A 25,360-nucleotide genomic window follows, 5' to 3' on the forward strand; every position below is an offset into this window, starting at 1 on the left:
CAGGAAAAAGCAAAAAATTTCAGAATTGCACCTTGCAATGCGGAGAAATTACTGTTTGTGCATTTACAATATTCATTGATTTTTGCCATTGAAAAACATCATGTTATTCATATACCAGAAATGTTTGAAGCTACTGACTGAATGAAAAGAGCTGGCATCTCACTCTCTTTGAATCTTCTTTATCATGCTAGGATTAGCAGGAAAAAGCAAAAAGTTTCAGAATTGCACCTTGCAATGCGGAGAAATTACTGTTTGTGCATTTACAATATTCATTGATTTTTGCCATTGAAAAACATCATGTTATTCATATACCAGAAATGTTTGAAGCTACTGACTGAATGAAAAGAGCTGGCATCTCACTCTCTTTGAATCTTCTTTATCATGCTAAGAGGAGCAGGAAAAAGCAAAAAATTTCAGAATTGCACCTTGCAATGTGGAGATATTACTGTTTGTGCATTTACAATATTCATTGATTTTTGCCATTGAAAAACGTCCAGAAATGTTTGAAGCTACTGACTGAATGAAAGGAGCTGGCATCTCACTCTCTTTGAATCTTCTTTATCATGCTAGGATTAGCAGGAAAAAGCAAAAAATTTCAGAATTGCACCTTGCAATGCGGAGAAATTACTGTTTGTGCATTTACAATATTCATTGATTTTTGCCATTGAAAAACATCATGTTATTCATATACCAGAAATGTTTGAAGCTACTGACTGAATGAAAAGAGCTGGCATCTCACTCTCTTTGAATCTTCTTTATCATGCTAAGAGGAGCAGGAAAAAGCAAAAAATTTCAGAATTGCACCTTGCAATGTGGAGATATTACTGTTTGTGCATTTACAATATTCATTGATTTTTGCCATTGAAAAACGTCCAGAAATGTTTGAAGCTACTGACTGAATGAAAGGAGCTGGCATCTCACTCTCTTTGAATCTTCTTTATCATGCTAGGATTAGCAGGAAAAAGCAAAAAATTTCAGAATTGCACCTTGCAATGCGGAGAAATTACTGTTTGTGCATTTACAATATTCATTGATTTTTGCCATTGAAAAACATCATGTTATTCATATACCAGAAATGTTTGAAGCTACTGACTGAATGAAAAGAGCTGGCATCTCACTCTCTTTGAATCTTCTTTATCATGCTAAGAGGAGCAGGAAAAAGCAAAAAATTTCAGAATTGCACCTTGCAATGTGGAGATATTACTGTTTGTGCATTTACAATATTCATTGATTTTTGCCATTGAAAAACGTCCAGAAATGTTTGAAGCTCCTGACTGAATGAAAGGAGCTGGCATCTCACTCTCTTTGAATCTTCTTTATCATGCTAGGATTAGCAGGAAAAAGCAAAAAATTTCAGAATTGCACCTTGCAATGCGGAGAAATTACTGTTTGTGCATTTACAATATTCATTGATTTTTGCCATTGAAAAACATCATGTTATTCATATACCAGAAATGTTTGAAGCTACTGACTGAATGAAAAGAGCTGGCATCTCACTCTCTTTGAATCTTCTTTATCATGCTAAGAGGAGCAGGAAAAAGCAAAAAATTTCAGAATTGCACCTTGCAATGTGGAGATATTACTGTTTGTGCATTTACAATATTCATTGATTTTTGCCATTGAAAAACGTCCAGAAATGTTTGAAGCTACTGACTGAATGAAAGGAGCTGGCATCTCACTCTCTTTGAATCTTCTTTATCATGCTAGGATTAGCAGGAAAAAGCAAAAAATTTCAGAATTGCACCTTGCAATGCGGAGAAATTACTGTTTGTGCATTTACAATATTCATTGATTTTTGCCATTGAAAAACATCATGATATTCATATACCAGAAATGTTTGAAGCTACTGACTGAATGAAAAGAGCTGGCATCTCACTCTCTTTGAATCTTCTTTATCATGCTAGGATTAGCAGGAAAAAGCAAAAAATTTCAGAATTGCACCTTGCAATGCGGAGAAATTACTGTTTGTGCATTTACAATATTCATTGATTTTTGCCATTGAAAAACATCATGTTATTCATATACCAGAAATGTTTGAAGCTACTGACTGAATGAAAAGAGCTGGCATCTCACTCTCTTTGAATCTTCTTTATCATGCTAAGAGGAGCAGGAAAAAGCAAAAAATTTCAGAATTGCACCTTGCAATGTGGAGATATTACTGTTTGTGCATTTACAATATTCATTGATTTTTGCCATTGAAAAACGTCCAGAAATGTTTGAAGCTACTGACTGAATGAAAGGAGCTGGCATCTCACTCTCTTTGAATCTTCTTTATCATGCTAGGATTAGCAGGAAAAAGCAAAAAATTTCAGAATTGCACCTTGCAATGCGGAGAAATTACTGTTTGTGCATTTACAATATTCATTGATTTTTGCCATTGAAAAACATCATGTTATTCATATACCAGAAATGTTTGAAGCTACTGACTGAATGAAAAGAGCTGGCATCTCACTCTCTTTGAATCTTCTTTATCATGCTAAGAGGAGCAGGAAAAAGCAAAAAATTTCAGAATTACACCTTGCAATGTGGAGATATTACTGTTTGTGCATTTACAATATTCATTGATTTTTGCCATTTAAAAACGTCCAGAAATGTTTGAAGCTACTGACTGAATGAAAGGAGCTGGAATCTCACTCTCTTTGAATCTTCTTTATCATGCTAGGATTAGCAGGAAAAAGCAAAAAATTTCAGAATTGCACCTTGCAATGCGGAGAAATTACTGTTTGTGCATTTACAATATTCATTGATTTTTGCCATTGAAAAACATCATGTTATTCATATACCAGAAATGTTTGAAGCTACTGACTGAATGAAAAGAGCTGGCATCTCACTCTCTTTGAATCTTCTTTATCATGCTAAGAGGAGCAGGAAAAAGCAAAAAATTTCAGAATTGCACCTTGCAATGTGGAGATATTACTGTTTGTGCATTTACAATATTCATTGATTTTTGCCATTGAAAAACGTCCAGAAATGTTTGAAGCTACTGACTGAATGAAAGGAGCTGGCATCTCACTCTCTTTGAATCTTCTTTATCATGCTAGGATTAGCAGGAAAAAGCAAAAAATTTCAGAATTGCACCTTGCAATGCGGAGAAATTACTGTTTGTGCATTTACAATATTCATTGATTTTTGCCATTGAAAAACATCATGTTATTCATATACCAGAAATGTTTGAAGCTACTGACTGAATGAAAAGAGCTGGCATCTCACTCTCTTTGAATCTTCTTTATCATGCTAGGATTAGAAGGAAAAAGCAAAAAGTTTCAGAATTGCACCTTGCAATGCGGAGAAATTACTGTTTGTGCATTTACAATATTCATTGATTTTTGCCATTGAAAAACATCATGTTATTCATATACCAGAAATGTTTGAAGCTACTGACTGAATGAAAAGAGCTGGCATCTCACTCTCTTTGAATCTTCTTTATCATGCTAAGAGGAGCAGGAAAAAGCAAAAAATTTCAGAATTGCACCTTTCAATGTGGAGATATTACTGTTTGTGCATTTACAATATTCATTGATTTTTGCCATTGAAAAACGTCCAGAAATGTTTGAAGCTCCTGACTGAATGAAAGGAGCTGGCATCTCACTCTCTTTGAATCTTCTTTATCATGCTAGGATTAGCAGGAAAAAGCAAAAAATTTCAGAATTGCACCTTGCAATGCGGAGAAATTACTGTTTGTGCATTTACAATATTCATTGATTTTTGCCATTGAAAAACATCATGTTATTCATATACCAGAAATGTTTGAAGCTACTGACTGAATGAAAAGAGCTGGCATCTCACTCTCTTTGAATCTTCTTTATCATGCTAAGAGGAGCAGGAAAAAGCAAAAAATTTCAGAATTGCACCTTGCAATGTGGAGATATTACTGTTTGTGCATTTACAATATTCATTGATTTTTGCCATTGAAAAACGTCCAGAAATGTTTGAAGCTACTGACTGATTGAAAGGAGCTGGCATCTCACTCTCTTTGAATCTTCTTTATCATGCTAGGATTAGCAGGAAAAAGCAAAAAATTTCAGAATTGCACCTTGCAATGCGAAGAAATTACTGTTTGTGCATTTACAATATTCATTGATTTTTGCCATTGAAAAACATCATGTTGTTCATATACCAGAAATGTTTGAAGCTACTGACTGAATGAAAAGAGCTGGCATCTCACTCTCTTTGAATCTTCTTTATCATGCTAAGAGGAGCAGGAAAAAGCAAAAAATTTCAGAATTGCACCTTGCAATGTGGAGATATTACTGTTTGTGCATTTACAATATTCATTGATTTTTGCCATTGAAAAACGTCCAGAAATGTTTGAAGCTACTGACTGAATGAAAGGAGCTGGCATCTCACTCTCTTTGAATCTTCTTTATCATGCTAGGATTAGCAGGAAAAAGCAAAAAATTTCAGAATTGCACCTTGCAATGCGGAGAAATTACTGTTTGTGCATTTACAATATTCATTGATTTTTGCCATTGAAAAACATCATGATATTCATATACCAGAAATGTTTGAAGCTACTGACTGAATGAAAAGAGCTGGCATCTCACTCTCTTTGAATCTTCTTTATCATGCTAGGATTAGCAGGAAAAAGCAAAAAATTTCAGAATTGCACCTTGCAATGCGGAGAAATTACTGTTTGTGCATTTACAATATTCATTGATTTTTGCCATTGAAAAACATCATGTTATTCATATACCAGAAATGTTTGAAGCTACTGACTGAATGAAAAGAGCTGGCATCTCACTCTCTTTGAATCTTCTTTATCATGCTAAGAGGAGCAGGAAAAAGCAAAAAATTTCAGAATTGCACCTTGCAATGTGGAGATATTACTGTTTGTGCATTTACAATATTCATTGATTTTTGCCATTGAAAAACGTCCAGAAATGTTTGAAGCTACTGACTGAATGAAAGGAGCTGGCATCTCACTCTCTTTGAATCTTCTTTATCATGCTAGGATTAGCAGGAAAAAGCAAAAAATTTCAGAATTGCACCTTGCAATGCGGAGAAATTACTGTTTGTGCATTTACAATATTCATTGATTTTTGCCATTGAAAAACATCATGTTATTCATATACCAGAAATGTTTGAAGCTACTGACTGAATGAAAAGAGCTGGCATCTCACTCTCTTTGAATCTTCTTTATCATGCTAAGAGGAGCAGGAAAAAGCAAAAAATTTCAAAATTACACCTTGCAATGTGGAGATATTACTGTTTGTGCATTTACAATATTCATTGATTTTTGCCATTGAAAAACGTCCAGAAATGTTTGAAGCTACTGACTGAATGAAAGGAGCTGGCATCTCACTCTCTTTGAATCTTCTTTATCATGCTAGGATTAGCAGGAAAAAGCAAAAAATTTCAGAATTGCACCTTGCAATGCGGAGAAATTACTGTTTGTGCATTTACAATATTCATTGATTTTTGCCATTGAAAAACATCATGTTATTCATATACCAGAAATGTTTGAAGCTACTGACTGAATGAAAAGAGCTGGCATCTCACTCTCTTTGAATCTTCTTTATCATGCTAGGATTAGCAGGAAAAAGCAAAAAATTTCAGAATTGCACCTTGCAATGCGGAGAAATTACTGTTTGTGCATTTACAATATTCATTGATTTTTGCCATTGAAAAACATCATGTTATTCATATACCAGAAATGTTTGAAGCTACTGACTGAATGAAAAGAGCTGGCATCTCACTCTCTTTGAATCTTCTTTATCATGCTAAGAGGAGCAGGAAAAAGCAAAAAATTTCAGAATTGCACCTTGCAATGTGGAGATATTACTGTTTGTGCATTTACAATATTCATTGATTTTTGCCATTGAAAAACGTCCAGAAATGTTTGAAGCTACTGACTGAATGAAAGGAGCTGGCATCTCACTCTCTTTGAATCTTCTTTATCATGCTAGGATTAGCAGGAAAAAGCAAAAAATTTCAGAATTGCACCTTGCAATGCGGAGAAATTACTGTTTGTGCATTTACAATATTCATTGATTTTTGCCATTGAAAAACATCATGTTATTCATATACCAGAAATGTTTGAAGCTACTGACTGAATGAAAAGAGCTGGCATCTCACTCTCTTTGAATCTTCTTTATCATGCTAAGAGGAGCAGGAAAAAGCAAAAAATTTCAGAATTGCACCTTGCAATGTGGAGATATTACTGTTTGTGCATTTACAATATTCATTGATTTTTGCCATTGAAAAATGTCCAGAAATGTTTGAAGCTACTGACTGAATGAAAGGAGCTGGCATCTCACTCTTTTTGAATCTTCTTTATCATGCTAGGATTAGCAGGAAAAAGCAAAAAATTTCAGAATTGCACCTTGCAATGCGGAGAAATTACTGTTTGTGCATTTACAATATTCATTGATTTTTGCCATTGAAAAACATCATGTTATTCATATACCAGAAATGTATGAAGCTACTGACTGAATGAAAAGAGCTGGCATCTCACTCTCTTTGAATCTTCTTTATCATGCTAAGAGGAGCAGGAAAAAGCAAAAAATTTCAGAATTGCACCTTGCAATGTGGAGATATTACTGTTTGTGCATTTACAATATTCATTGATTTTTGCCATTGAAAAACGTCCAGAAATGTTTGAAGCTACTGACTGAATGAAAGGAGCTGGCATCTCACTCTCTTTGAATCTTCTTTATCATGCTAGGATTAGCAGGAAAAAGCAAAAAATTTCAGAATTGCACCTTGCAATGCGGAGAAATTACTGTTTGTGCATTTACAATATTCATTGATTTTTGCCATTGAAAAACATCATGTTATTCATATACCAGAAATGTTTGAAGCTACTGACTGAATGAAAAGAGCTGGCATCTCACTCTCTTTGAATCTTCTTTATCATGCTAAGAGGAGCAGGAAAAAGCAAAAAATTTCAGAATTGCACCTTGCAATGTGGAGATATTACTGTTTGTGCATTTCCAATATTCATTGATTTTTGCCATTGAAAAACGTCCAGAAATGTTTGAAGCTACTGACTGAATGAAAAGAGCTGGCATCTCACTCTCTTTGAATCTTCTTTATCATGCTAAGAGGAGCAGGAAAAAGCAAAAAATTTCAGAATTGCACCTTGCAATGTGGAGATATTACTGTTTGTGCATTTACAATATTCATTGATTTTTGCCATTGAAAAACGTCCAGAAATGTTTGAAGCTTCTGACTGAATGAAAGGAGCTGGCATCTCACTCTCTTTGAATCTTTATCATGCTAGGATTAGCAGGAAAAAGCAAAAAATTTCAGAATTGCACCTTGCAATGTGGAGCTATTACTGTTTGTGCATTTACAATATTCATTGATTTTTGCCAGTGAAAAACGTCCAGAAATGTTTGAAGCTACTGACTGAATGAAAGGAGCTGGCATCTCACTCTCTTTGAATCTTCTTTATCATGCTAGGATTAGCAGGAAAAAGCAAAAAATTTCAGAATTGCACCTTGCAATGCGGAGAAATTACTGTTTGTGCATTTACAATATTCATTGATTTTTGCCATTGAAAAACATCATGTTATTCATATACCAGAAATGTTTGAAGCTACTGACTGAATGAAAAGAGCTGGCATCTCACTCTCTTTGAATCTTCTTTATCATGCTAAGAGGAGCAGGAAAAAGCAAAAAATTTCAGAATTTCACCTTGCAATGTGGAGATATTACTGTTTGTGCATTTACAATATTCATTGATTTTTGCCATTGAAAAACGTCCAGAAATGTTTGAAGCTACTGACTGAATGAAAGGAGCTGGCATCTCACTCTCTTTGAATCTTCTTTATCATGCTAGGGTTAGCAGGAAAAAGCAAAAAATTTCAGAATTGCACCTTGCAATGCGGAGAAATTACTGTTTGTGCATTTACAATATTCATTGATTTTTGCCATTGAAAAACATCATGTTATTCATATACCAGAAATGTTTGAAGCTACTGACTGAATGAAAAGAGCTGGCATCTCACTCTCTTTGAATCTTCTTTATCATGCTAGGATTAGCAGGAAAAAGCAAAAAATTTCAGAATTGCACCTTGCAATGCGGAGAAATTACTGTTTGTGCATTTACAATATTCATTGATTTTTGCCATTGAAAAACATCATGTTATTCATATACCAGAAATGTTTGAAGCTACTGACTGAATGAAAAGAGCTGGCATCTCACTCTCTTTGAATCTTCTTTATCATGCTAAGAGGAGCAGGAAAAAGCAAAAAATTTCAGAATTGCACCTTGCAATGTTGAGATATTACTGTTTGTGCATTTACAATATTCATTGATTTTTGCCATTGAAAAACGTCCAGAAATGTTTGAAGCTCCTGACTGAATGAAAGGAGCTGGCATCTCACTCTCTTTGAATCTTCTTTATCATGCTAGGATTAGCAGGAAAAAGCAAAAAATTTCAGAATTGCACCTTGCAATGCGGAGAAATTACTGTTTGTGCATTTACAATATTCATTGATTTTTGCCATTGAAAAACATCATGTTATTCATATACCAGAAATGTTTGAAGCTACTGACTGAATGAAAAGAGCTGGCATCTCACTCTCTTTGAATCTTCTTTATCATGCTAAGAGGAGCAGGAAAAAGCAAAAAATTTCAGAATTGCACCTTGCAATGTGGAGATATTACTGTTTGTGCATTTACAATATTCATTGATTTTTGCCATTGAAAAACGTCCAGAAATGTTTGAAGCTACTGACTGATTGAAAGGAGCTGGCATCTCACTCTCTTTGAATCTTCTTTATCATGCTAGGATTAGCAGGAAAAAGCAAAAAATTTCAGAATTGCACCTTGCAATGCGAAGAAATTACTGTTTGTGCATTTACAATATTCATTGATTTTTGCCATTGAAAAACATCATGTTATTCATATACCAGAAATGTTTGAAGCTACTGACTGAATGAAAAGAGCTGGCATCTCACTCTCTTTGAATCTTCTTTATCATGCTAAGAGGAGCAGGAAAAAGCAAAAAATTTCAGAATTGCACCTTGCAATGTGGAGATATTACTGTTTGTGCATTTACAATATTCATTGATTTTTGCCATTGAAAAACGTCCAGAAATGTTTGAAGCTACTGACTGAATGAAAGGAGCTGGCATCTCACTCTCTTTGAATCTTCTTTATCATGCTAGGATTAGCAGGAAAAAGCAAAAAATTTCAGAATTGCACCTTGCAATGCGGAGAAATTACTGTTTGTGCATTTACAATATTCATTGATTTTTGCCATTGAAAAACATCATGATATTCATATACCAGAAATGTTTGAAGCTACTGACTGAATGAAAAGAGCTGGCATCTCACTCTCTTTGAATCTTCTTTATCATGCTAGGATTAGCAGGAAAAAGCAAAAAATTTCAGAATTGCACCTTGCAATGCGGAGAAATTACTGTTTGTGCATTTACAATATTCATTGATTTTTGCCATTGAAAAACATCATGTTATTCATATACCAGAAATGTTTGAAGCTACTGACTGAATGAAAAGAGCTGGCATCTCACTCTCTTTGAATCTTCTTTATCATGCTAAGAGGAGCAGGAAAAAGCAAAAAATTTCAGAATTGCACCTTGCAATGTGGAGATATTACTGTTTGTGCATTTACAATATTCATTGATTTTTGCCATTGAAAAACGTCCAGAAATGTTTGAAGCTACTGACTGAATGAAAGGAGCTGGCATCTCACTCTCTTTGAATCTTCTTTATCATGCTAGGATTAGCAGGAAAAAGCAAAAAATTTCAGAATTGCACCTTGCAATGCGGAGAAATTACTGTTTGTGCATTTACAATATTCATTGATTTTTGCCATTGAAAAACATCATGTTATTCATATACCAGAAATGTTTGAAGCTACTGACTGAATGAAAAGAGCTGGCATCTCACTCTCTTTGAATCTTCTTTATCATGCTAAGAGGAGCAGGAAAAAGCAAAAAATTTCAGAATTACACCTTGCAATGTGGAGATATTACTGTTTGTGCATTTACAATATTCATTGATTTTTGCCATTGAAAAACGTCCAGAAATGTTTGAAGCTACTGACTGAATGAAAGGAGCTGGCATCTCACTCTCTTTGAATCTTCTTTATCATGCTAGGATTAGCAGGAAAAAGCAAAAAATTTCAGAATTGCACCTTGCAATGCGGAGAAATTACTGTTTGTGCATTTACAATATTCATTGATTTTTGCCATTGAAAAACATCATGTTATTCATATACCAGAAATGTTTGAAGCTACTGACTGAATGAAAAGAGCTGGCATCTCACTCTCTTTGAATCTTCTTTATCATGCTAGGATTAGCAGGAAAAAGCAAAAAATTTCAGAATTGCACCTTGCAATGCGGAGAAATTACTGTTTGTGCATTTACAATATTCATTGATTTTTGCCATTGAAAAACATCATGTTATTCATATACCAGAAATGTTTGAAGCTACTGACTGAATGAAAAGAGCTGGCATCTCACTCTCTTTGAATCTTCTTTATCATGCTAAGAGGAGCAGGAAAAAGCAAAAAATTTCAGAATTGCACCTTGCAATGTGGAGATATTACTGTTTGTGCATTTACAATATTCATTGATTTTTGCCATTGAAAAACGTCCAGAAATGTTTGAAGCTACTGACTGAATGAAAGGAGCTGGCATCTCACTCTCTTTGAATCTTCTTTATCATGCTAGGATTAGCAGGAAAAAGCAAAAAATTTCAGAATTGCACCTTGCAATGCGGAGAAATTACTGTTTGTGCATTTACAATATTCATTGATTTTTGCCATTGAAAAACATCATGTTATTCATATACCAGAAATGTTTGAAGCTACTGACTGAATGAAAAGAGCTGGCATCTCACTCTCTTTGAATCTTCTTTATCATGCTAAGAGGAGCAGGAAAAAGCAAAAAATTTCAGAATTGCACCTTGCAATGTGGAGATATTACTGTTTGTGCATTTACAATATTCATTGATTTTTGCCATTGAAAAACGTCCAGAAATGTTTGAAGCTACTGACTGAATGAAAGGAGCTGGCATCTCACTCTTTTTGAATCTTCTTTATCATGCTAGGATTAGCAGGAAAAAGCAAAAAATTTCAGAATTGCACCTTGCAATGCGGAGAAATTACTGTTTGTGCATTTACAATATTCATTGATTTTTGCCATTGAAAAACATCATGTTATTCATATACCAGAAATGTATGAAGCTACTGACTGAATGAAAAGAGCTGGCATCTCACTCTCTTTGAATCTTCTTTATCATGCTAAGAGGAGCAGGAAAAAGCAAAAAATTTCAGAATTGCACCTTGCAATGTGGAGATATTACTGTTTGTGCATTTACAATATTCATTGATTTTTGCCATTGAAAAACGTCCAGAAATGTTTGAAGCTACTGACTGAATGAAAGGAGCTGGCATCTCACTCTCTTTGAATTTTCTTTATCATGCTAGGATTAGCAGGAAAAAGCAAAAAATTTCAGAATTGCACCTTGCAATGCGGAGAAATTACTGTTTGTGCATTTACAATATTCATTGATTTTTGCCATTGAAAAACATCATGTTATTCATATACCAGAAATGTTTGAAGCTACTGACTGAATGAAAAGAGCTGGCATCTCACTCTCTTTGAATCTTCTTTATCATGCTAAGAGGAGCAGGAAAAAGCAAAAAATTTCAGAATTGCACCTTGCAATGTGGAGATATTACTGTTTGTGCATTTACAATATTCATTGATTTTTGCCATTGAAAAACGTCCAGAAATGTTTGAAGCTACTGACTGAATGAAAGGAGCTGGCATCTCACTCTCTTTGAATCTTCTTTATCATGCTAGGATTAGCAGGAAAAAGCAAAAAATTTCAGAATTGCACCTTGCAATGCGGAGAAATTACTGTTTGTGCATTTACAATATTCATTGATTTTTGCCATTGAAAAACATCATGTTATTCATATACCAGAAATGTTTGAAGCTACTGACTGAATGAAAAGAGCTGGCATCTCACTCTCTTTGAATCTTCTTTATCATGCTAAGAGGAGCAGGAAAAAGCAAAAAATTTCAGAATTGCACCTTGCAATGTGGAGATATTACTGTTTGTGCATTTACAATATTCATTGATTTTTGCCATTGAAAAACGTCCAGAAATGTTTGAAGCTACTGACTGAATGAAAGGAGCTGGCATCTCACTCTCTTTGAATCTTTATCATGCTAGGATTAGCAGGAAAAAGCAAAAAATTTCAGAATTGCACCTTGCAATGTGGAGCTATTACTGTTTGTGCATTTACAATATTCATTGATTTTTGCCAGTGAAAAACGTCCAGAAATGTTTGAAGCTACTGACTGAATGAAAGGAGCTGGCATCTCACTCTCTTTGAATCTTCTTTATCATGCTAGGATTAGCAGGAAAAAGCAAAAAATTTCAGAATTGCACCTTGCAATGCGGAGAAATTACTGTTTGTGCATTTACAATATTCATTGATTTTTGCCATTGAAAAACATCATGTTATTCATATACCAGAAATGTTTGAAGCTACTGACTGAATGAAAAGAGCTGGCATCTCACTCTCTTTGAATCTTCTTTATCATGCTAAGAGGAGCAGGAAAAAGCAAAAAATTTCAGAATTGCACCTTGCAATGTGGAGATATTACTGTTTGTGCATTTACAATATTCATTGATTTTTGCCATTGAAAAACGTCCAGAAATGTTTGAAGCTACTGACTGAATGAAAGGAGCTGGCATCTCACTCTCTTTGAATCTTCTTTATCATGCTAGGGTTAGCAGGAAAAAGCAAAAAATTTCAGAATTGCACCTTGCAATGCGGAGAAATTACTGTTTGTGCATTTACAATATTCATTGATTTTTGCCATTGAAAAACATCATGTTATTCATATACCAGAAATGTTTGAAGCTACTGACTGAATGAAAAGAGCTGGCATCTCACTCTCTTTGAATCTTCTTTATCATGCTATGATTAGCAGGAAAAAGCAAAAAATTTCAGAATTGCACCTTGCAATGCGGAGAAATTACTGTTTGTGCATTTACAATATTCATTGATTTTTGCCATTGAAAAACATCATGTTATTCATATACCAGAAATGTTTGAAGCTACTGACTGAATGAAAAGAGCTGGCATCTCACTCTCTTTGAATCTTCTTTATCATGCTAAGAGGAGCAGGAAAAAGCAAAAAATTTCAGAATTGCACCTTGCAATGTGGAGATATTACTGTTTGTGCATTTACAATATTCATTGATTTTTGCCATTGAAAAACGTCCAGAAATGTTTGAAGCTACTGACTGAATGAAAGGAGCTGGCATCTCACTCTCCTTGAATCTTCTTTATCATGCTAGGATTAGCAGGAAAAAGCAAAAAAATTCAGAATTGCACCTTGCAATGCGGAGAAATTACTGTTTGTGCATTTACAATATTCATTGATTTTTGCCATTGAAAAACATCATGTTATTCATATACCAGAAATGTTTGAAGCTACTGACTGAATGAAAAGAGCTGGCATCTCACTCTCTTTGAATCTTCTTTATCATGCTAAGAGGAGCAGGAAAAAGCAAAAAATTTCAGAATTGCACCTTGCAATGTGGAGATATTACTGTTTGTGCATTTACAATATTCATTGATTTTTGCCATTGAAAAACGTCCAGAAATGTTTGAAGCTACTGACTGAATGAAAGGAGCTGGCATCTCACTCTCTTTGAATCTTCTTTATCATGCTAGGATTAGCAGGAAAAAGCAAAAAATTTCAGAATTGCACCTTGCAATGCGGAGAAATTACTGTTTGTGCATTTACAATATTCATTGATTTTTGCCATTGAAAAACATCATGTTATTCATATACCAGAAATGTTTGAAGCTACTGACTGAATGAAAAGAGCTGGCATCTCACTCTCTTTGAATCTTCTTTATCATGCTAAGAGGAGCAGGAAAAAGCAAAAAATTTCAGAATTGCACCTTGCAATGTGGAGATATTACTGTTTGTGCATTTACAATATTCATTGATTTTTGCCATTGAAAAACGTCCAGAAATGTTTGAAGCTACTGACTGAATGAAAGAAGCTGGCATCTCACTCTCTTTGAATCTTCTTTATCATGCTAGGATTAGCAGGAAAAAGCAAAAAATTTCAGAATTGCACCTTGCAATGCGGAGAAATTACTGTTTGTGCATTTACAATATTCATTGATTTTTGCCATTGAAAAACATCATGTTATTCATATACCAGAAATGTTTGAAGCTACTGACTGAATGAAAAGAGCTGGCATCTCACTCTCTTTGAGTCTTCTTTATCATGCTAAGAGGAGCTGGAAAAAGTAAAAAATTTCAGAATTGCACCTTGCAATGTGGAGATATTACTGTTTGTGCATTTACAATATTCATTGATTTTTGCCATTGAAAAACGTCCAGAAATGTTTGAAGCTACTGACTGAATGAAAGGAGCTGGCATCTCACTCTCTTTGAATCTTCTTTATCATGCTAGGATTAGCAGGAAAAAGCAAAAAATTTCAGAATTGCACCTTGCAATGCGGAGAAATTACTGTTTGTGCATTTACAATATTCATTGATTTTTGCCATTGAAAAACATCATGTTATTCATATACCAGAAATGTTTGAAGCTACTGACTGAATGAAAAGAGCTGGCATCTCACTCTCTTTGAATCTTCTTTATCATGCTAAGAGGAGCAGGAAAAAGCAAAAAATTTCAGAATTGCACCTTGCAATGTGGAGATATTACTGTTTGTGCATTTACAATATTCATTGATTTTTGCCATTGAAAAACGTCCAGAAATGTTTGAAGCTACTGACTGATTGAAAGGAGCTGGCATCTCACTCTCTTTGAATCTTCTTTATCATGCTAGGATTAGCAGGAAAAAGCAAAAAATTTCAGAATTGCACCTTGCAATGCGAAGAAATTACTGTTTGTGCATTTACAATATTCATTGATTTTTGCCATTGAAAAACATCATGTTATTCATATACCAGAAATGTTTGAAGCTACTGACTGAATGAAAAGAGCTGGCATCTCACTCTCTTTGAATCTTCTTTATCATGCTAAGAGGAGCAGGAAAAAGCAAAAAATTTCAGAATTGCACCTTGCAATGTGGAGATATTACTGTTTGTGCATTTACAATATTCATTGATTTTTGCCATTGAAAAACGTCCAGAAATGTTTGAAGCTACTGACTGAATGAAAGGAGCTGGCATCTCACTCTCTTTGAATCTTCTTTATCATGCTAGGATTAGCAGGAAAAAGCAAAAAATTTCAGAATTGCACCTTGCAATGCGGAGAAATTACTGTTTGTGCATTTACAATATTCATTGATTTTTGCCATTGAAAAACATCATGATATTCATATACCAGAAATGTTTGAAGCTACTGACTGAATGAAAAGAGCTGGCATCTCACTCTCTTTGAATCTTCTTTATCATGCTAGGATTAGCAGGAAAAAGCAAAAAATTTCAGAATTGCACCTTGCAATGCGGAGAAATTACTGTTTGTGCATTTACAATATTCATTGATTTTTGCCATTGAAAAACATCATGTTATTCATATACCAGAAATGTTTGAAGCTACTGACTGAATGAAAAGAGCTGGCATCTCACTCTCTTTGAATCTTCTTTATCATGCTAAGAGGAGCAGGAAAAAGCAAAAAATTTCAGAATTGCACCTTGCAATGTGGAGATATTACTGTTTGTGCATTTACAATATTCATTGATTTTTGCCATTGAAAAACGTCCAGAAATGTTTGAAGCTACTGACTGAATGAAAGGAGCTGGCATCTCACTCTCTTTGAATCTTCTTTATCATGCTAGGATTAGCAGGAAAAAGCAAAAAATTTCAGAATTGCACCTTGCAATGCGGAGAAATTACTGTTTGTGCATTTACAATATTCATTGATTTTTGCCATTGAAAAACATCATGTTATTCATATACCAGAAATGTTTGAAGCTACTGACTGAATGAAAAGAGCTGGCATCTCACTCTCTTTGAATCTTCTTTATCATGCTAAGAGGAGCAGGAAAAAGCAAAAAATTTCAGAATTACACCTTGCAATGTGGAGATATTACTGTTTGTGCATTTACAATATTCATTGATTTTTGCCATTGAAAAACGTCCAGAAATGTTTGAAGCTACTGACTGAATGAAAGGAGCTGGCATCTCACTCTCTTTGAATCTTCTTTATCATGCTAGGATTAGCAGGAAAAAGCAAAAAATTTCAGAATTGCACCTTGCAATGCGGAGAAATTACTGTTTGTGCATTTACAATATTCATTGATTTTTGCCATTGAAAAACATCATGTTATTCATATACCAGAAATGTTTGAAGCTACTGACTGAATGAAAAGAGCTGGCATCTCACTCTCTTTGAATCTTCTTTATCATGCTAGGATTAGCAGGAAAAAGCAAAAAATTTCAGAATTGCACCTTGCAATGCGGAGAAATTACTGTTTGTGCATTTACAATATTCATTGATTTTTGCCATTGAAAAACATCATGTTATTCATATACCAGAAATGTTTGAAGCTACTGACTGAATGAAAAGAGCTGGCATCTCACTCTCTTTGAATCTTCTTTATCATGCTAAGAGGAGCAGGAAAAAGCAAAAAATTTCAGAATTGCACCTTGCAATGTGGAGATATTACTGTTTGTGCATTTACAATATTCATTGATTTTTGCCATTGAAAAACGTCCAGAAATGTTTGAAGCTACTGACTGAATGAAAGGAGCTGGCATCTCACTCTCTTTGAATCTTCTTTATCATGCTAGGATTAGCAGGAAAAAGCAAAAAATTTCAGAATTGCACCTTGCAATGCGGAGAAATTACTGTTTGTGCATTTACAATATTCATTGATTTTTGCCATTGAAAAACATCATGTTATTCATATACCAGAAATGTTTGAAGCTACTGACTGAATGAAAAGAGCTGGCATCTCACTCTCTTTGAATCTTCTTTATCATGCTAAGAGGAGCAGGAAAAAGCAAAAAATTTCAGAATTGCACCTTGCAATGTGGAGATATTACTGTTTGTGCATTTACAATATTCATTGATTTTTGCCATTGAAAAACGTCCAGAAATGTTTGAAGCTACTGACTGAATGAAAGGAGCTGGCATCTCACTCTTTTTGAATCTTCTTTATCATGCTAGGATTAGCAGGAAAAAGCAAAAAATTTCAGAATTGCACCTTGCAATGCGGAGAAATTACTGTTTGTGCATTTACAATATTCATTGATTTTTGCCATTGAAAAACATCATGTTATTCATATACCAGAAATGTATGAAGCTACTGACTGAATGAAAAGAGCTGGCATCTCACTCTCTTTGAATCTTCTTTATCATGCTAAGAGGAGCAGGAAAAAGCAAAAAATTTCAGAATTGCACCTTGCAATGTGGAGATATTACTGTTTGTGCATTTACAATATTCATTGATTTTTGCCATTGAAAAACGTCCAGAAATGTTTGAAGCTACTGACTGAATGAAAGGAGCTGGCATCTCACTCTCTTTGAATTTTCTTTATCATGCTAGGATTAGCAGGAAAAAGCAAAAAATTTCAGAATTGCACCTTGCAATGCGGAGAAATTACTGTTTGTGCATTTACAATATTCATTGATTTTTGCCATTGAAAAACATCATGTTATTCATATACCAGAAATGTTTGAAGCTACTGACTGAATGAAAAGAGCTGGCATCTCACTCTCTTTGAATCTTCTTTATCATGCTAAGAGGAGCAGGAAAAAGCAAAAAATTTCAGAATTGCACCTTGCAATGTGGAGATATTACTGTTTGTGCATTTACAATATTCATTGATTTTTGCCATTGAAAAACGTCCAGAAATGTTTGAAGCTACTGACTGAATGAAAGGAGCTGGCATCTCACTCTCTTTGAATCTTCTTTATCATGCTAGGATTAGCAGGAAAAAGCAAAAAATTTCAGAATTGCACCTTGCAATGCGGAGAAATTACTGTTTGTGCATTTACAATATTCATTGATTTTTGCCATTGAAAAACATCATGTTATTCATATACCAGAAATGTTTGAAGCTACTGACTGAATGAAAAGAGCTGGCATCTCACTCTCTTTGAATCTTCTTTATCATGCTAAGAGGAGCAGGAAAAAGCAAAAAATTTCAGAATTGCACCTTGCAATGTGGAGATATTACTGTTTGTGCATTTACAATATTCATTGATTTTTGCCATTGAAAAACGTCCAGAAATGTTTGAAGCTACTGACTGAATGAAAGGAGCTGGCATCTCACTCTCTTTGAATCTTTATCATGCTAGGATTAGCAGGAAAAAGCAAAAAATTTCAGAATTGCACCTTGCAATGTGGAGCTATTACTGTTTGTGCATTTACAATATTCATTGATTTTTGCCAGTGAAAAACGTCCAGAAATGTTTGAAGCTACTGACTGAATGAAAGGAGCTGGCATCTCACTCTCTTTGAATCTTCTTTATCATGCTAGGATTAGCAGGAAAAAGCAAAAAATTTCAGAATTGCACCTTGCAATGCGGAGAAATTACTGTTTGTGCATTTACAATATTCATTGATTTTTGCCATTGAAAAACATCATGTTATTCATATACCAGAAATGTTTGAAGCTACTGACTGAATGAAAAGAGCTGGCATCTCACTCTCTTTGAATCTTCTTTATCATGCTAAGAGGAGCAGGAAAAAGCAAAAAATTTCAGAATTGCACCTTGCAATGTGGAGATATTACTGTTTGTGCATTTACAATATTCATTGATTTTTGCCATTGAAAAACGTCCAGAAATGTTTGAAGCTACTGACTGAATGAAAGGAGCTGGCATCTCACTCTCTTTGAATCTTCTTTATCATGCTAGGGTTAGCAGGAAAAAGCAAAAAATTTCAGAATTGCACCTTGCAATGCGGAGAAATTACTGTTTGTGCATTTACAATATTCATTGATTTTTGCCATTGAAAAACATCATGTTATTCATATACCAGAAATGTTTGAAGCTACTGACTGAATGAAAAGAGCTGGCATCTCACTCTCTTTGAATCTTCTTTATCATGCTATGATTAGCAGGAAAAAGCAAAAAATTTCAGAATTGCACCTTGCAATGCGGAGAAATTACTGTTTGTGCATTTACAATATTCATTGATTTTTGCCATTGAAAAACATCATGTTATTCATATACCAGAAATGTTTGAAGCTACTGACTGAATGAAAAGAGCTGGCATCTCACTCTCTTTGAATCTTCTTTATCATGCTAAGAGGAGCAGGAAAAAGCAAAAAATTTCAGAATTGCACCTTGCAATGTGGAGATATTACTGTTTGTGCATTTACAATATTCATTGATTTTTGCCATTGAAAAACGTCCAGAAATGTTTGAAGCTACTGACTGAATGAAAGGAGCTGGCATCTCACTCTCCTTGAATCTTCTTTATCATGCTAGGATTAGCAGGAAAAAGCAAAAAATTTCAGAATTGCACCTTGCAATGCGGAGAAATTACTGTTTGTGCATTTACAATATTCATTGATTTTTGCCATTGAAAAACATCATGTTATTCATATACCAGAAATGTTTGAAGCTACTGACTGAATGAAAAGAGCTGGCATCTCACTCTCTTTGAATCTTCTTTATCATGCTAAGAGGAGCAGGAAAAAGCAAAAAATTTCAGAATTGCACCTTGCAATGTGGAGATATTACTGTTTGTGCATTTACAATATTCATTGATTTTTGCCATTGAAAAACGTCCAGAAATGTTTGAAGCTACTGACTGAATGAAAGGAGCTGGCATCTCACTCTCTTTGAATCTTCTTTATCATGCTAGGATTAGCAGGAAAAAGCAAAAAATTTCAGAATTGCACCTTGCAATGCGGAGAAATTACTGTTTGTGCATTTACAATATTCATTGATTTTTGCCATTGAAAAACATCATGTTATTCATATACCAGAAATGTTTGAAGCTACTGACTGAATGAAAAGAGCTGGCATCTCACTCTCTTTGAATCTTCTTTATCATGCTAAGAGGAGCAGGAAAAAGCAAAAAATTTCAGAATTGCACCTTGCAATGTGGAGATATTACTGTTTGTGCATTTACAATATTCATTGATTTTTGCCATTGAAAAACGTCCAGAAATGTTTGAAGCTACTGACTGAATGAAAGAAGCTGGCATCTCACTCTCTTTGAATCTTCTTTATCATGCTAGGATTAGCAGGAAAAAGCAAAAAATTTCAGAATTGCACCTTGCAATGCGGAGAAATTACTGTTTGTGCATTTACAATATTCATTGATTTTTGCCATTGAAAAACATCATGTTATTCATATACCAGAAATGTTTGAAGCTACTGACTGAATGAAAAGAGCTGGCATCTCACTCTCTTTGAATCTTCTTTATCATGCTAAGAGGAGCTGGAAAAAGTAAAAAATTTCAGAATTGCACCTTGCAATGTGGAGATATTACTGTTTGTGCATTTACAATATTCATTGATTTTTGCCATTGAAAAACGTCCAGAAATGTTTGAAGCTACTGACTGAATGAAAGGAGCTGGCATCTCACTCTCTTTGAATCTTCTTTATCATGCTAGGATTAGCAGGAAAAAGCAAAAAATTTCAGAATTGCACCTTGCAATGCGGAGAAATTACTGTTTGTGCATTTACAATATTCATTGATTTTTGCCATTGAAAAACATCATGTTATTCATATACCAGAAATGTTTGAAGCTACTGACTGAATGAAAAGAGCTGGCATCTCACTCTCTTTGAATCTTCTTTATCATGCTAAGAGGAGCAGGAAAAAGCAAAAAATTTCAGAATTGCACCTTGCAATGTGGAGATATTACTGTTTGTGCATTTACAATATTCATTGATTTTTGCCATTGAAAAACGTCCAGAAATGTTTGAAGCTACTGAATGAATGAAAGGAGCTGGCATCTCACTCTCTTTGAATCTTCTTTATCATGCTAGGATTAGCAGGAAAAAGCAAAAGATTTCAGAATTGCACCTTGCAATGTGGAGATATTACTGTTTCTGCATTTACAATATTCATTGATTTTTGCCATTGAAAAACGTCCAGAAATGTTTGAAGCTACTGACTGAATGAAAGGAGCTGGCATCTCACTCTCTTTGAATCTTCTTTATCATGCTAGGATTAGCAGGAAAAAGCAAAAAATTTCAGAATTGCACCTTGCAATGCGGAGAAATTACTGTTTGTGCATTTACAATATTCATTGATTTTTGCCATTGAAAAACATCATGTTATTCATATACCAGAAATGTTTGAAGCTACTGACTGAATGAAAAGAGCTGGCATCTCACTCTCTTTGAATCTTCTTTATCATGCTAAGAGGAGCAGGAAAAAGCAAAACATTTCAGAATTGCACCTTGCAATGTGGAGATATTACTGTTTGTGCATTTACAATATTCATTGATTTTTGCCATTGAAAAATGTCCAGAAATGTTTGAAGCTACTGACTGAATGAAAGGAGCTGGCATCTCACTCTCTTTGAATCTTCTTTATCATGCTAGGATTAGCAGGAAAAAGCAAAAAATTTCAGAATTGCACCTTGCAATGTGGAGATATTACTGTTTGTGCATTTACAATATTCATTGATTTTTGCCATTGAAAAACGTCCAGAAATGTTTGAAGCTACTGACTGAATGAAAGGAGCTGGCATCTCACTCTCTTTGAATCTTCTTTATCATGCTAGGATTAGCAGGAAAAAGCAAAAAATTTCAGAATTGCACCTTGCAATGCGGAGAAATTACTGTTTGTGCATTTACAATATTCATTGATTTTTGCCATTGAAAAACATCATGTTATTCATATACCAGAAATGTTTTAAGCTACTGACTGAATGAAAAGAGCTGGCATCTCACTCTCTTTGAATCTTCTTTATCATGCTAAGAGGAGCAGGAAAAAGCAAAAAATTTCAGAATTGCACTTTGCAATGTGGAGATATTACTGTTTGTGCATTTACAATATTCATTGATTTTTGCCATTGAACAACGTCCAGAAATGTTTGAAGCTACTGACTGAATGAAAGGAGCTGGCATCTCACTCTCTTTGAATCTTCTTTATCATGCTAGGATTAGCAGGAAAAAGCAAAAAATTTCAGAATTGCACCTTGCAATGCGGAGAAATTACTGTTTGTGCATTTACAATATTCATTGATTTTTGCCATTGAAAAACATCATGTTATTCATATACCAGAAATGTTTGAAGCTACTGACTGAATGAAAAGAGCTGGCATCTCACTCTCTTTGAATCTTCTTTATCATGCTAAGAGGAGCAGGAAAAAGCAAAAAATTTCAGAATTGCACCTTGCAATGTGGAGATATTACTGTTTGTGCATTTACAATATTCATTGATTTTTGCCATTGAAAAACGTCCAGAAATGTTTGAAGCTACTGACTGAATGAAAGGAGCTGGCATCTCACTCTCTTTGAATCTTCTTTATCATGCTAGGATTAGCAGGAAAAAGCAAAAAATTTCAGAATTGCACCTTGCAATGCGGAGAAATTACTGTTTGTGCATTTACAATATTCATTGATTTTTGCCATTGAAAAACATCATGTTATTCATATACCAGAAATGTTTGAAGCTACTGACTGAATGAAAAGAGCTGGCATCTCACTCTCTTTGAATCTTCTTTATCATGCTAAGAGGAGCAGGAAAAAGCAAAAAATTTCAGAATTGCACCTTGCAATGTGGAGATATTACTGTTTGTGCATTTACAATATTCATTGATTTTTGCCATTGAAAAACGTCCAGAAATGTTTGAAGCTACTGACTGAATGAAAGGAGCTGGCATCTCACTCTCTTTGAATCTTCTTTATCATGCTAGGATTAGCAGGAAAAAGCAAAAAATTTCAGAATTGCACCTTGCAATGCGGAGAAATTACTGTTTGTGCATTTACAATATTCATTGATTTTTGCCATTGAAAAACATCATGTTATTCATATACCAGAAATGTTTGAAGCTACTGACTGAATGAAAAGAGCTGGCATCTCACTCTCTTTGAATCTTCTTTATCATGCTAAGAGGAGCAGGAAAAAGCAAAAAATTTCAGAATTGCACCTTGCAATGTGGAGATATTACTGTTTGTGCATTTACAATATTCATTGATTTTTGCCATTGAAAAACGTCCAGAAATGTTTGAAGCTACTGACTGAATGAAAGGAGCTGGCATCTCACTCTCTTTGAATCTTCTTTATCATGCTAGGATTAGCAGGAAAAAGCAAAAAATTTCAGAATTGCACCTTGCAATGTGGAGATATTACTGTTTGTGCATTTACAATATTCATTGATTTTTGCCATTGAAAAACGTCCAGAAATGTTTGAAGCTACTGACTGAATGAAAGGAGCTGGCATCTCACTCTCTTTGAATCTTCTTTATCATGCTAGGATTAGCAGGAAAAAGCAAAATATTTCAGAATTGCACCTTGCAATGCGGAGAAATTACTGTTTGTGCATTTACAATATTCATTGATTTTTGCCATTGAAAAACATCATGTTATTCATATACCAGAAATGTTTGAAGCTACTGACTGAATGAAAAGAGCTGGCATCTCACTCTCTTTGAATCTTCTTTATCATGCTAAGAGGAGCAGGAAAAAGCAAAAAATTTCAGAATTGCACCTTGCAATGTGGAGATATTACTGTTTGTGCATTTACAATATTCATTGATTTTTGCCATTGAAAAACGTCCAGAAATGTTTGAAGCTACTGACTGAATGAAAGGAGCTGGCATCTCACTCTCTTTGAATCTTCTTTATCATGCTAGGATTAGCAGGAAAAAGCAAAAAATTTCAGAATTGCACCTTGCAATGTGGAGATATTACTGTTTGTGCATTTACAATATTCATTGATTTTTGCCATTGAAAAACGTCCAGAAATGTTTGAAGCTACTGACTGAATGAAAGGAGTTGGCATCTCACTCTCTTTGAATCTTCTTTATCATGCTAGGATTAGCAGGAAAAAGCAAAAAATTTCAGAATTGCACCTTGCAATGCGGAGAAATTACTGTTTGTGCATTTACAATATTCATTGATTTTTGCCATTGAAAAACATCATGTTATTCATAAACCAGAAATGTTTGAAGCTACTGACTGAATGAAAAGAGCTGGCATCTCACTCTCTTTGAATCTTCTTTATCATGCTAAGAGGAGCAGGAAAAAGCAAAAAATTTCAGAATTGCACCTTGCAATGTGGAGATATTACTGTTTGTGCATTTACAATATTCATTGATTTTTGCCATTGAAAAATGTCCAGAAATGTTTGAAGCTACTGACTGAATGAAAGGAGCTGGCATCTCACTCTCTTTGAATCTTCTTTATCATGCTAGGATTAGCAGGAAAAAGCAAAAAAATTCAGAATTGCACCTTGCAATGTGGAGATATTACTGTTTGTGCATTTACAATATTCATTGATTTTTGCCATTGAAAAACGTCCAGAAATGTTTGAAGCTACTGACTGAATGAAAGGAGCTGGCATCTCACTCTCTTTGAATCTTCTTTATCATGCTAGGATTAGCAGGAAAAAGCAAAAAATTTCAGAATTGCACCTTGCAATGCGGAGAAATTACTGTTTGTGCATTTACAATATTCATTGATTTTTGCCATTGAAAAACATCATGTTATTCATATACCAGAAATGTTTGAAGCTACTGACTGAATGAAAAGAGCTGGCATCTCACTCTCTTTGAATCTTATTTATCATGCTAAGAGGAGCAGGAAAAAGCAAAAAATTTCAGAATTGCACTTTGCAATGTGGAGATATTACTGTTTGTGCATTTACAATATTCATTGATTTTTGCCATTGAAAAACGTCCAGAAATGTTTGAAGCTACTGACTGAATGAAAGGAGCTGGCATCTCACTCTCTTTGAATCTTCTTTATCATGCTAGGATTAGCAGGAAAAAGCAAAAAATTTCAGAATTGCACCTTGCAATGCGGAGAAATTACTGTTTGTGCATTTACAATATTCATTGATTTTTGCCATTGAAAAACATCATGTTATTCATATACCAGAAATGTTTGAAGCTACTGACTGAATGAAAAGAGCTGGCATCTCACTCTCTTTGAATCTTCTTCATCATGCTAAGAGGAGCAGGAAAAAGCAAAAAATTTCAGAATTGCACCTTGCAATGTGGAGATATTACTGTTTGTGCATTTACAATATTCATTGATTTTTGCCATTGAAAAACGTCCAGAAATGTTTGAAGCTACTGACTGAATGAAAGGAGCTGGCATCTCACTCTCTTTGAATCTTCTTTATCATGCTAGGATTAGCAGGAAAAAGCAAAAAATTTCAGAATTGCACCTTGCAATGCGGAGAAATTACTGTTTGTGCATTTACAATATTCATTGATTTTTGCCATTGAAAAACATCATGTTATTCATATACCAGAAATGTTTGAAGCTACTGACTGAAT

The sequence above is a fragment of the Phyllobates terribilis genome, unplaced genomic scaffold (genome assembly GCF_046119375.1).
Source record: "Phyllobates terribilis strain yellow unplaced genomic scaffold, ASM4611937v1 Scaffold_182__1_contigs__length_3807330, whole genome shotgun sequence".
Classification (NCBI taxonomy): Eukaryota; Metazoa; Chordata; class Amphibia; order Anura; family Dendrobatidae; genus Phyllobates; species Phyllobates terribilis.